Genomic DNA, 13,034 nt, shown 5'->3' on the forward strand with positions numbered 1-13,034 from the left:
TTCCAACAGAAACGTATTTTATAACCTTTGCCTCAACAGCTCCAGTAGAAATAGTATCTTTCAAAAGTAATTGGTTTCCAGTACGTTTTTGCCATCTGGATAACAATATGCAAGTATGTATAGCACATACACAAAAAATCCCATTTTGATGAAAGTAATAAAGAAACCAATGCAGCAAGATCAAAATCTTTTCTGAATGAAGATTCTGGATGTGTTGATACAATTGCAGCACTAAATCCCCACCAAATTTTGAGGCCAAATTAAACAAAGTTCATATTTTCAAATTCCCCCAAAGGTCAATGGAAGTTTCTTACTTCAGGAAACACTGAAGAATTTGGCCATCTTAGATCCTGTCCTGTGAAGTTTGACTCCTGCCAACTCCCAGTACTGTACTGGGACCTCAGGGCACTCTGCTTCATACAGAATTATTTTGTGATAAGCTCGTTTGGATTCAGTTCTAGTAGCAAGTTTTCACAAATCACAGGTATAGTTCAAAATTAATCCCCCCTCAATTTTTTCACTTTTAAAGGCTGGGGGAAGGGGCAATGTAATTTTATATGGCTGCATTTGAAAAGGTTTTTGTGTACCGTTATAATTCCTTTGAAGCAATATTTTAAAAAATAACTGCCAACCAAAGTGGCAATGCAAAGAAGTGCCATCTTGTTCAGGATTTGTACATGCCAATTTTTAACACAGTGTTCTTTTCACTAAGTACTACATACGTTAATTTATATTTATATATTGTCAATATTGTTGTAACCAAGCTTCTCCTTTTTAAACACTTCAGGAACAAGGCCTTGTATTTTTAGGTGATTTTCATAAACAGAATAATTCTTTTCCTTTCACTAGTATCTTGCACTCAATACATGTAGCAATACTTAATATATTCTCTTCACAAGTATTTGTTAAGTGATTTAGTTAATGGCTGATAAATGTTTTGTACAAAATAGATTCTGTACAGGAAAAAAATCTTTTAGATAAACATTATTTATTTTTACTGTTTTGTAAGTTAGACACTATAATGAAGCTCCTTTTTGCCAGAATTACTGGAAGTGCCTCTTGGTAAAATGTATTATACAGTAAATATGTATTCAAAATTATTAGAAATACTTGTCACAAAATGAACAATGTGGCTGTTGCAATGTGAAGACAAATGTACAACATAAATATAATTCTGTGGTATCCTGTTTGCCGCGTTTCCTTTTCCTTTATTTTCCAGTGCCCAGCTTTCTGTTTAAGAGTCAGACCGCAAATGACCTGTAGCCTCTTCAAACTCTGATTCACATCCAGTGAAGTCAGTGGCAGGACAAGAACATGTTTTATATCAGGTCCAGAATTAAATACCCTCTCGGAGCAGTCAGTGAGGTGGCCTTCAACAGGAGGGTGCATAAAACATGCAAGTGTGGAAGCTGGGGAGGTAGCTGGCAGTACTAGGCACTGAAGAAGGGTTTCTTCTGTACTTTACTTGTACTATATAGCATTTAGCATTGATCAGGAAGGTTTCTAATTTATTTTAAGATACCTTAAAATACCTTCCCACCCTCTAATCGGCAGAGAAATCCACATTAAAAATAAGGCAAGTATGCTCCTGGTGTGGTCCTTGCCCTTGCAGGACCTGCACTATAAATCTCTGACCAGTAATGGGGCACTTGGCACAGGGGGAAGAGGAGCCAGCGCAGGCGGGCAGTGGTGGATGGGTTATCCTCACCTCAGTTTGATGCATGCCTTTTCGTCACCCATCCTGAACTTTTTCCTGAAGTCTCACCAGCTGATCAGCAGCTATTTTAGAAAGAAAGTATTAGAATTGGTCACATTTTGCCATTGTGTATCTTGCCAACACAAGGAAGGTATTTTAATCCAGTGTAATTTTTCTCCTTCTTGGACACTGAAGGCTCACTGGGTAGGTGCATATGTATCGTACATTCCTTCTTCTGAAATGTTTGACTGTACTATAAAGTAGGTATATATTGGATTACTGGTTTATCTGTCAACCCTGCTTAGCATGCTTTAGTGGCCCATGCTTACGTTTGTTGGTCACCTGATTATCTGCAACTTTACTGGGCGGTATTCTGCACTATATTTCAGATGAATAATAAATCCCATGTTAAATGCTGTATGACTTGGAACCCATCAGTGGAAGACATCATTATAAATGTCCCTGTTTAATGGTGACCAATATTTCAACATCCGTCATCTGTCTACTTTTCCATCCAATTAAATATGGACCATACTGATTGAATATGGACTGTATTATGTGGCACAATTTAACCGTAGTAATGCAGAGTGACTAATGCTTCCAGAGAAAATGTGTTACCTTAACAGCGTTTCCCTTATTAATCAYACATGTAATATGTTAAAAAGGGATATCAACTAAGTGAAATAATTTTTCTTGCAATTACATTGATTAGTATTCTGTCATTCTTCACTGAAAGATTTTGCTAGTCCATTATGTGGGCTAGGACTGATGTCTAAGTAATTTCTTTGAGTGCTGTTTATGCTTGCAAAAAGTAGTATCTTACAACCTTCTAAGATTTTCTCCATTTTTTTAAGTTTTATTATCTACTTGCATCAAAGTAGGTAAAGTGGCTGAAGAGCTCTTCAGCCAACTTGTTTGAAACAGTTGCATACAAATTATCTGAATAAACTGTGTACTGAAATCMTCTTTTCCTCGGTAACTTAAAAATTACAAATTTCAAAATATGAAAGACATCAGCCACAAAATCTGGATATTGGTTTTGAAGTCCCACCAATTTATCTACCCACTGGTTTAAATTCTGAATGTCAAAAGTTTAAGGAAATTTGCACCAGGCAGTGATTAGGGAGGTATTAATTGGGATTTTTCCCAGTTTGAAAGTAAAATATGTTTATACCTATTCTAATGGAAAAACAGCTCACAAGCCTCCAGCTGGTCTGTCCCACCATTTAATCACTCCATAGCATTGAATTATTCACAGAGATTCACAGGTGCCCAAAACAAAAGCATACAACTGGAGTAACAAAGAAAAACTCTTTTCATTCAGCATTCCTCATCACAAAGATTAGGCTACCAAGGTAGGAATGCACTTGTCTTTAAAAATCACAAACTCTCTCTGGAGCTCTTCAAATAGCAAGAGATTCCCATGGGAAGAGATGAGCAATAAAACACAGAGTCGAGGCAGTCAATCTGCTAATGAGACCACACATGAACATGCCTCTTCTAGTAATCTGGTAAAACATAAATGAGGCCATGACGCACAGGCGGTAGCGGCTCAATTAAGTGTCGCATTTTTCAGGTGTTCAAATTATTCTCAATTGCTCAGACAAATCCACTCACCTAAAACCACTTCAAAATGTTTCACTAAAAAAAAGAAAGCTCAGAAAACTCATGGCACTCTCTTTAGCAAAGCTTTCTTTAATGTTTTGTTTTTCTTCAATTATCTCACCAGAATCATGTGGAAGTAGACATTGTCCCTCAGGCCACCACGGGCTCCCTGGATGGTCATCAGCAAGTCACCTAGGAGTAGAAAGGCAAAGGACATTGGTAGTCAAGTGCCTACCTTGAGGTGCCACCTCAAGCTTTGGTAAAAGTAGGCTTTGAGCTTTACCTGCTTTGAGCTTTGCCACCTCAAGGTCCCAATGGGACCTGTAGCTCTGAGACAGGTGTCTCACACAGTCCAAGTGAGGATTTTAACCACTCCACAATGGGATCCCAAAAAAATAGCATGATGAGAAGAAAACTGTCAAAGCCAGCAACTTGGTTGAACTACATCACAGCCAAAGCCTGATACTTTCTAGCATTGCCTTAGTTCATGAGCCATGGGAGAAAACATGCAAGTTTAAAGTTTTACCTAAGATTTTCATGACTGATGTCACACCTAATCCAGACTGGTAGTTAAATTTGCTAAATAACCTGAGACAGACCCAGTTGCAATGGTTTGGAAGCTTGATACGCCTAAAGAGTTGCTGCATAAAGGGTTGCTGCAACATCTGCTTATCTGCTGCCAGGAAACACAAAGCAGAAGGGTCCTGTTTGATCTGCATGATGACTTCATTTACTGTGACTTTTTTTGTTGTTGCTGTTAAATTACTTCCCTTCATGATCTTTTGCACATGGCAGTTGTTTATTACTGTGCTTGCCAAAAGCATCACATTCTGCAAGTTCAACACCTTTTGTGTAATAAACTCTTCTGTTAAATTCTTTACACCTCTTTCTACATTTTTAGCCAAAAACATTGGGCTTAAACCTAGTTCAAAGAATTTATCTGCATTACAGAAAGTGCTATGGGATTTTATTAAGATTAACAGTTTTTAATCCCTAGTGGTTGGCCAAATTCCGGTTTATCTTATTAGAGTCCAGTCCTCTAAATTAAAATTCTCCTCAAAGTTCCAGTGAGTAAAGTGTGCTTCCTGCCATGAAGTGCTCTGTCATATTGCTGGATCTCATTCATCATTCTCATTACACCCACTAGGAGCTGGTTTCCTCAGGGTCTGTTGGGAGCTCTGCAAAGTGTGGTGCTATTTGAGTATACATGTGACTTCCCTTCTCCCCTTCCTCTTCCCTCCCCTCAGGTATTATTTCTTTCTCCTCTTGCAAACTCTAGTCAAAACCTGCCTCAATCCATAATTCTTCTTTTTACTCCTCACGCAAGAGGGCAGACCTCCTAGCTCTTTTACCTGACAGGTTACCTTCTGCAGCTTCTTCTAGGATAACTGACAGCTACTGAGCATGCTCCTAATCATAACCCCAGGCCCCATGCATGGAGAACATATTTCTAAAAGGTGGTATTGTTCTATCCTAGGGGTGCAGTAAATACTGCATTTACTTCAACTGCTAATTTTGAAAATTCTTCTTTCTGATGTCTCATGATAGGGGCTTAAAATCTGAATGTCATGAATAATTTAATGAGCATCTCAGCATGATGAGACTTCTCAGAAAGACCTGTGGATATTCCAATGACAAGTTAGTTGACCCACTGAAATAAGTAGGATAGTTTTCTGCTGCTTCTGCCATCCTTTGATAATAAGATTTTTCTTTGAGAGGGCAAGGAAGTATTACCCTTAAGCTTGAAATTTGCACTGCAAACCCTGAGTGTTTCCACGTCTCTAAAAGACAACATGAATTATTTGTTTCTGTTTCTTTGATGTGGAATGGATGTGTGAGGGTTGTTCTGACAGTGGTTTTCCTATTCATTTATATTCTTAACAAGGATGTACTTAAGACTGCAAGAAAGTTGCTTTTATTCCGCATTTCCAGACTCACCAGTGGTGGGGAGACCTTGTTCTTACTGCTCTCTGGACAAGGATTCAAGAGATCTGGAACTGTTTGAGTTTTTCTTCAGCTCTGCACAGACTTCCTGCAATGACCTTCAGCGATGAGTTTCAGCTCCTCTCCTTGTAATGTAAATAATAATATTATGCCAGCTCTCTGTCTTGTCTGCTGCAGCTTAGCTCTTGCACTGAGCTCTCGGGATCAGGAGATCAGTGCAGCATGAGGACCCTGGGCCACAAGCAATTGCTGCAGGGACTGTCTCTCCTTCAGTGTGAGTCATTCCAGGCACAACAGAGTTGCTTGGAGGTGGAGTATTTACATGCCAGCATAATAAAAATAAGGGAGCATTTAGCCAAGTGTCAGCCTAAGTACTTAACTCATTCTACTAAGGTCTCATCCTACTGAAAGTTTTTAAGCAGCTTTGCTTTCCAATGCAGTGCAAGGCTTGGGAATGTGTTCTCTGTCAGACTATAAAAATTACAAGAAGTTCAAATTTTAAGCCAATAGGGTCTATCAAAATCCCACTTATGCATTTTAATTTTTTAAATTTTTTTTTTAAATCAAGATCTTTCCTTCCATAAGATAAAACCAAACTTTTTATGCAGCTTTTATGTATGCATTCAGATGCCAGTGTTAAGTTTATCTTTCCAGGCAAGCCTTTATGATTTATATAACTCTGTCAGGATATGTTTCAACAAAACATCTTTTATAAAGGAAAAAGATTCATGTTTCTGAGCACTATTTTTTTGAGACTTCACAAGTTTACAAGCTTAGTATTCACTCATTAAACGTGATTGAAGAAGGAACAGCCACTTCCCTGGAGCTATGCCTCAGAGCTCTGTTGTTGTTGTACAGTTTAGAGACGGACCCACAAAACTGTTGTGTCATTAGTGTAGTGATACACCTCTGAATGAAGATTACTCTTGTGACAGCTATTCACTAAGGCTAGACTAGGCTTTAAAAATGTAATTAATTTAACCCTGTGCTTCAGAAATGAAGGTGGTCTGGCTTCTAATTTCCTGTAACTAATACAAAGTAGGAATGCAAAGAAAATGGAAACAGACCTCGATGAACAAACTTGCTTCTGATTCTTTGTCCTGCAGCTGCCTTAAAGGCTTTGTTTCAATTATAGCTGAAATATATATAAGTAAGCAATTCCTTTTGGGATTAAGGGAAAGCAAAACCTTTTCTTGTGTGATTGATTGTCTAGTGAGCTTCTACATGAGTTTTGTGTCTTGCTTGGGCAGTGCTCTGCTGTGGGAGACACTGAAAAGAAAAATCAAGGCGGGCATTGCCACAAGAGGTGTCATGTCCTGCAGCAGATTTGTTTCCCAAGTTAGTAAACCATAGTAGCTGAGTTATTCCATCACCTTTCTGTGCAATATCCGTAGTGCGGGATGCCTGCGAGACAGAGAAATTGCTACTTGGACGAGACTTTCTTCTCTGGCAGATGAAATCACTGGGTTTTAGTGAGGATCTTGTATTCATTTACTCTAGCCATCTGGAAGAGAAATGTAGTGGACATAAATACGACTGTTTCTGAGGAACTGCCATAATTAGCTCATAAAGGAAGGGTGATGCTCTTTTGGAAGGTGTTAGAAAACTTTCCATAATGGAAAATATCAACCCCAGGGTGGTTTTGATAAAGTTCCAGTTAAGATATTATATCCACCTATAAAGGAGTCAGAGAAGCCTCTGTAAAGAAATTCCAGGAAAGGGCCAACCGTGACAGAAAGTCGATGCTGAGGTTTTACAATGCTGCCATTTGAATTACTAGTGAACCGAAAATCCAGGAAAGATGGGAAGATTGCACTAAATCTGGCAGGCCTCATTTTTCAAAGCACTACTTCATCTTATGCTGCATGATGCCATTCTTTAGGTGTTTTTCTGTAAAGGTAGAGACTATGCCCTGGTGTTTGATACCATTTGTAGCATAATGGGGACTTGGAGGATTTATGGGAAAGGGGATCATATAAGGTGTTTATGAGTAAGAACCTTAAATATTTTAAGGGACTGTGTGCAGAAGGCTACCAGTGGCAGAAAAACTGGAGTTTCTGTCAGAAATTGTTGCAGGAGACAAGGTCAGCATCAAAGATTAAAGGTCTGGCAAAACTAGTACAGATCCTGTATTGTGTAAACTCAGTTTCCCTAATAATTGAAGGAAACAGGCTGGAAGCTGTTCTCAGAAAGAGGCTGAAAGAACTTTTAGTTCTCCCAAGCACTAATTCCTGTGGACTGTTAGGGACCCTGACATCTCTTAGAAAAGGGGAAAAGAGATTTCCAAATTTCTGAACTGCCAAGCAGGGATATAAGACCCGCTGCAGCACAAAATGTGATTTGCATGCAATCTAACAAAATTCCAGCCGCATTATGAAGTCAAAATGGAGATATAATGAAGGAATGGATAACAATTTGTGTTAAATCTCAGAAAGTAGGAACTTGCTCCAAGGCACTGTGTTTGGCACTGCAACATTTTGAGTGTCAGGGAGGTTTTAGCTGCCATGGCAACATACTCTACTGGAGAGGGTAGGCGAGAGCAAGGGGAAAGGAAGAAGTATTTATAGTTAATACCTTCTCAGTTTGTGTAATTAAATCGCCCAAGTTAGCAGACCACGCAGGATTTATGACCACTCTAATTTCAAATGACTGCGCTCGGAACTAGTSGCATTAGTCACACACTTTACCATAACGCGAACATGCAAATTAATGTTGCCTTTTCAATTGCCATAACCTGGTGACAGGAGAAACACAGGGCTGGAACGAAGAGGAAGTTTGCAACATTTCCCTTTCATTTTGGCCAAGAACGTGACTGACTCTCCAAAGCAATTCTGTCCTGTCCTCTAACAGACCTTTTCAGTCTGGTTTTACATCATGTTGACAGGGACTTTGCCCAGGGGCCTCTGGGGAGCAGGGCGCACTGGGAATACTGGGAAATATCAGCGTCTGGGTGGGAAAGCTTTGTGAATAACTTGTTCCCTCTATATTTTAGCCTCTTCCCTCTCCCCCCAACCCTGTTTTGTCTTTTTGTCTTTTTATTTTTCTGCTCCGCTCTTTCATTTCCTGGGAATGAGCAATTAAGAAGATGAGGATTATATTTTTTTTTCACTTAACAAAGCTTTGTCACGTGCCCAATCCAACTTGCAGCAAGTTGCAAAGAAAAATATCCCCGGAAGGGTTTAGCTGCTCTTCAGGGTTTCAAAGTTCGGCACCCAGCGTCTTTGCTTTGCCTGTGTGCCCAGTGTCCCGCAATCTATAGGAGGGGAGAAAGGAAGGGAAAAAGTGACGAGGCAGAGGAGGAGGATGGGGGGGACAAGTGCAGAGCGCTGAGGCGAAACAGGAGACAGCGGTTCCCCCACCCTTGCGTTCCTTTCTTTCTCTACCTCCAGTATAAGATGTGCCTTCCCTGGACTGGGTAATTTCTAAGAGGTGGTTTTCCCCCTCAGACTTTTCCCCCTGCTAAGCTGGGACCACTGCGTGTGCATGCATGTATGGGTATAAGCAGTAGAGGGAGCTTACCCACGCAAATTGGTAGGCACCATCCCTGGGGATTGCTGCTGCCAGGTAAGATTTGGTTTTTCTTCTTCTCTTTCTCGATGGCCCTTTTAGAGAAGATGTGCTTTAGCTGGGCTCATCTGGTCCACTTTCTCTGTATGGGTCTCCCGTTTCCCCCTCCCCATCTAGCAAATGCCGCTCCTGTGTCTGCAGGCTGACACATGATAAAGGCACTTCTAAGGAGGCTTGTTGCGAAGCAGACCTGCTTCCAGCAGTGGGAAGGACTTTTCTCAATGCCTGGAGCTTGCACAAGTTAAGGGGCGCTTAGGGAATTGCCCGTTTGCCTCTCAGCTTGCTGCATGCGTGCTCAGAGACCTTCTCCAGACCAGAGCCTAAGGCACAGTCCTGCATCCCCACTGCCACCGCAGAGACAACGCAGGAGCTGCAGCACGGCTGAGGCAAGGGGCACTTTTGGTAGAGGCAGACATGCAAGGAGGGGGCCAGCGTGCCCCGGCATAGGGATGAAGGGACATGGCGGGCACACTGCCGGATGGCGGGCAGCACATCCGCAGCCTGGATTTAAAAGCTTGCAGCAGGTGTGACAAAGTTTGTAAGGATCCCCTCACTTCAGGACATTGAATTCAGTGTCTTGCTTTTCTGTCAGAATAATCGGTGGCCAACTTCTACCCGTTTTATTTATTTATTTCAGTACTGTCACTAAAGGCAATTTTAAGGTGGAACTCACTTGGTGTGATTTGATTCTTCATAAGTGTGGTAAAACACCATGTTCTTCCCTCCCTTATCTTCACAGAGGTTAAAATGTCTCTGGTTTTGATGGCTCTTGCCTTAATCCTATCCGAGAGAATTGCTGCTATTGTAGGATGATTGATAGTATAGACTACACTAACAGAATTAGACTCTGTTTTTAATTAAGTACCTGTCTCCCGTGAATATTATGGAGTGGAGCAGCCATAAACAAGAAAAGGATTTTTCTAAAAGAACAAACAACCTTATACAGTGCTTTCTTCAATGTCTTGCTCTCTTAATTCCTAATAAAAGTTACCAAATGGATTAAAACAACTAAATCCATGGGCACTCTATTGATTAAATATCTTCAAAGATCTTTGAAGGTTTCAAAGCACTTTACAAGCTTCAGAAGATGCTACTTATAATTAGGAAACACTGTTTAGATGGGGTATGGTTGCAAGAAGAGAAAATACAGTGTCTATGCCTTCAAGTTTTACTGTTTATGCCTTGGTATACTTGGTTTTATTCTCACCATGTCATTATTTGCTTGTATAAGAGCTGGATATCTTTACTGCCACAAAACCTGCATTTTGGAAGATCTTGGAGATTGTGCACAAGTTTAATAATAGTGACTGATAAAACCAATTAACATATTTTTATTATACAAATAATATATGGTAAAGATACACACTTAAAATAGCAAGTATATTTAAAGCTTGTGCAGAGATAACTGCTGCACAGATACTATTTTCAAACTCTTCGTGAGTAGACAGAATGCACTAAAGCCATATGATTACAATCTTTCAGTCAGGTATTTGTCATCCCATAGATTTAGCTTAAGAAATGTTTGTGTGTGTGTGTAAGTATCCATGTACAGCCATTTCTGTAGTCAAGCATGTGTTAACAGATTACATAAAGAATTCATGACTATAAACGTTTCAATGGTGTGTGCGCGCACACATGTCTATGCAGGCAGAGACGCATAGAGAGGGCTAGATATGGGAGGCTTGAATTTATCACTGTAACATGGATCTTTCTCAAACATGCAGAGCTCTGCCTGTCGACCTCTGGTTCTTTGCCATTGTCAGACAAACCGGACCAGTTTGTCCTGATCTCTGTGAAGTGATGTTTATGCCAGTATTTAGGATTATGTTTCATCAGTGTTCCTGCCACCTCTGGGGAGGAAGAGGCGGCCCTGGCTTCCTGGCCGCATGTTTCATGGCGTGCTGGAGAAACATGGTATCCAAGATATGGCAAAAAGCTAAGGCTGTCTCTGTAGTGAAGTTAGTAACGGACCATCCGTAACAGTCAGGTATCTCCCAGTATCACAACAGAGCTCTCCAAGCTCCCAGAGCAGTTGGGAGTATATTATGAATATTCCCAGGATAATACCAATGTCACCAAAAAGTGTTTGAGAGGCATTGGGCAGGTTTGTGATCAAAGCGAAACACTCATTACACGAAAGAGGAGAGATTAGAGCTAGCACTGCAGTGACCTGCAATATCACTAAGCACATCGCTCTGCCCTCTGGCTTGGGCTGAGTCTCCCACTGAGGCGTTATTGGGGCAACTGAACCGAGGCCCAGAGATACATGGCTTCAGGTTGCTCTGGGATGGAAAGCCCCTGTCCTTCATACAGCCATGCCAGAGGAATGACTCTGGGCACAATAAAGCCTGTACAACTTGTATGGTTATCAGGCCTTCCTGACATGCCTCCATTTGACATCTAGAATCACATTTTAAATAGAATTATTTCCTGTACTGTGTTTAGCCTGTAGAGTATAAGACTTGTTTGAACACTGCTACCCATTCTCTGTCCATCTGAGAACTGCCCCAGCAAAGTGTGGCATGGATTTGTATGTCACTCTCCAGTCCTGGTGTGTCATACTTCATCTCCATGTCTCTGTGACATTTTGGGGGGGTCAAACCTGTATATGGGGCGCAGGGAAGGAGACTGTGCAGCCCTTCTGCTCCCCTGCTGGACTTTTCCAAGTTGAATGTTGGTTACTCAGACATAAGGACAATGCACCTGACGGAGGGTAGGACTGGTTTTGTTGCAAAATTTTCCTTATCTGTTTGGTTTTTTTCATTCTTGAAATTCATTTTCATTTCATTTCATTCTTGAATTGCTATAGTAATAATATGCTCAGCATTTCAAAGCTTAAGCTAAAGGCTATCTATCTATCTCATGTGTTTACATGCCATCATAGCTTATAGGAGTTTCATCTCCATATGCACAAATTTGAATGAATTTATCCTCACTCTGCTCTCAGAGCACTGAGATACATGCTGTCATTCCCCACTGAGCAGATTAAGAAGTGGAGCACAGAGAGACAGCATGGCTTTTCCCAAGATTACAAAAAGTCATCAGTTGGGTAGGAATAGGTTATAAGTTTTCTGAAGCACGCACAAGCCATCCTCCTTTCATTATTATTGGTCTTTCTTACAAACATCTTTACACCCAACAGTGCTAGTAAGAAAATTCATTTTAGTCCCTGACACAGCAGTGTCATATGCAAATATTTCTCTCTTTTTACTTTGACAATTATGAACAGAGGCTAGGCAAGTATTTGCATGAGCATCTAGATATACTTTTGTTAAATTTAATTGGTTACATCAAATTTTACATTACTTGTGGAAACACAAGTACCTACTGCACAGACCCTTGGGAACCCATGAATACGTAGATATATAGAGATATACATACATACATAAATATATATATTTATGAACACACACACACACAAAAATATATCTTTTATTTATATAAGGTCTGTGTCTTTCTACATACTTATAAAAGAATAAGAATTTCACCTATTCCTGTTTTCAGTCAGCAGTTCTATAGTGCTGCTTAAAAGTGAACACAAAAGCTTGTTTAATAAATATTTCCAGATCTGATTTAGAGACTGAAATTAAGAACAAGGTACTGTAGTATATAAGTAGAGATTTAAGAATTACTGATATTTTTTGTTTTCAAACTTCAGTATTTAGGTTTTCTTTACTTCTTTGTATTTACCTAAAAAGAAGGAAATTCACATTTTCCTATAACAATTGGCAAAACCATTGAGCCCTAAGGCCCTATCTAAAATGGTAAAGGGAACTAAACCTCTTTATTCTTGTGTAACTCATTAACTAACATCAAACGATTAGAGCTAATGTTTCATTATAAAACAATTCAAGTCCCTCATTAACAGGGCTAGATTTCCTTTGATCTAATTACTTAATGTCCCAGATATATGGGAAATTCAGAGATCAGCTCTGAGAAATCTCTGCAGACATGGTCACATCTAGAAACATGAACTTGCATATAAGCTCCAGAAATGTTATTTAACATTATCAAGCCTCAATTTAGTCAGCTGGTAATGCTTGGTCAAATGTTCAGTGAAATCATGTTGATGATAGCTAGAGAATGAAGATGAAGACTGTTTACTGAGTATGATTTAATCTCCATTATAATAGGCAACTGGATTGCAAATTTCCATAATTAAACATGCAGTGCACTGTTCAGATTCTGCTGTAAAGTTTGATAATTGCTGTTGTAGGGAAAG

The sequence above is a fragment of the Apteryx rowi genome, unplaced genomic scaffold, assembly GCF_003343035.1.
Source record: "Apteryx rowi isolate R43461 unplaced genomic scaffold, aptRow1 scaffold_25, whole genome shotgun sequence".
NCBI classification, from domain to species: domain Eukaryota; kingdom Metazoa; phylum Chordata; class Aves; order Apterygiformes; family Apterygidae; genus Apteryx; species Apteryx rowi.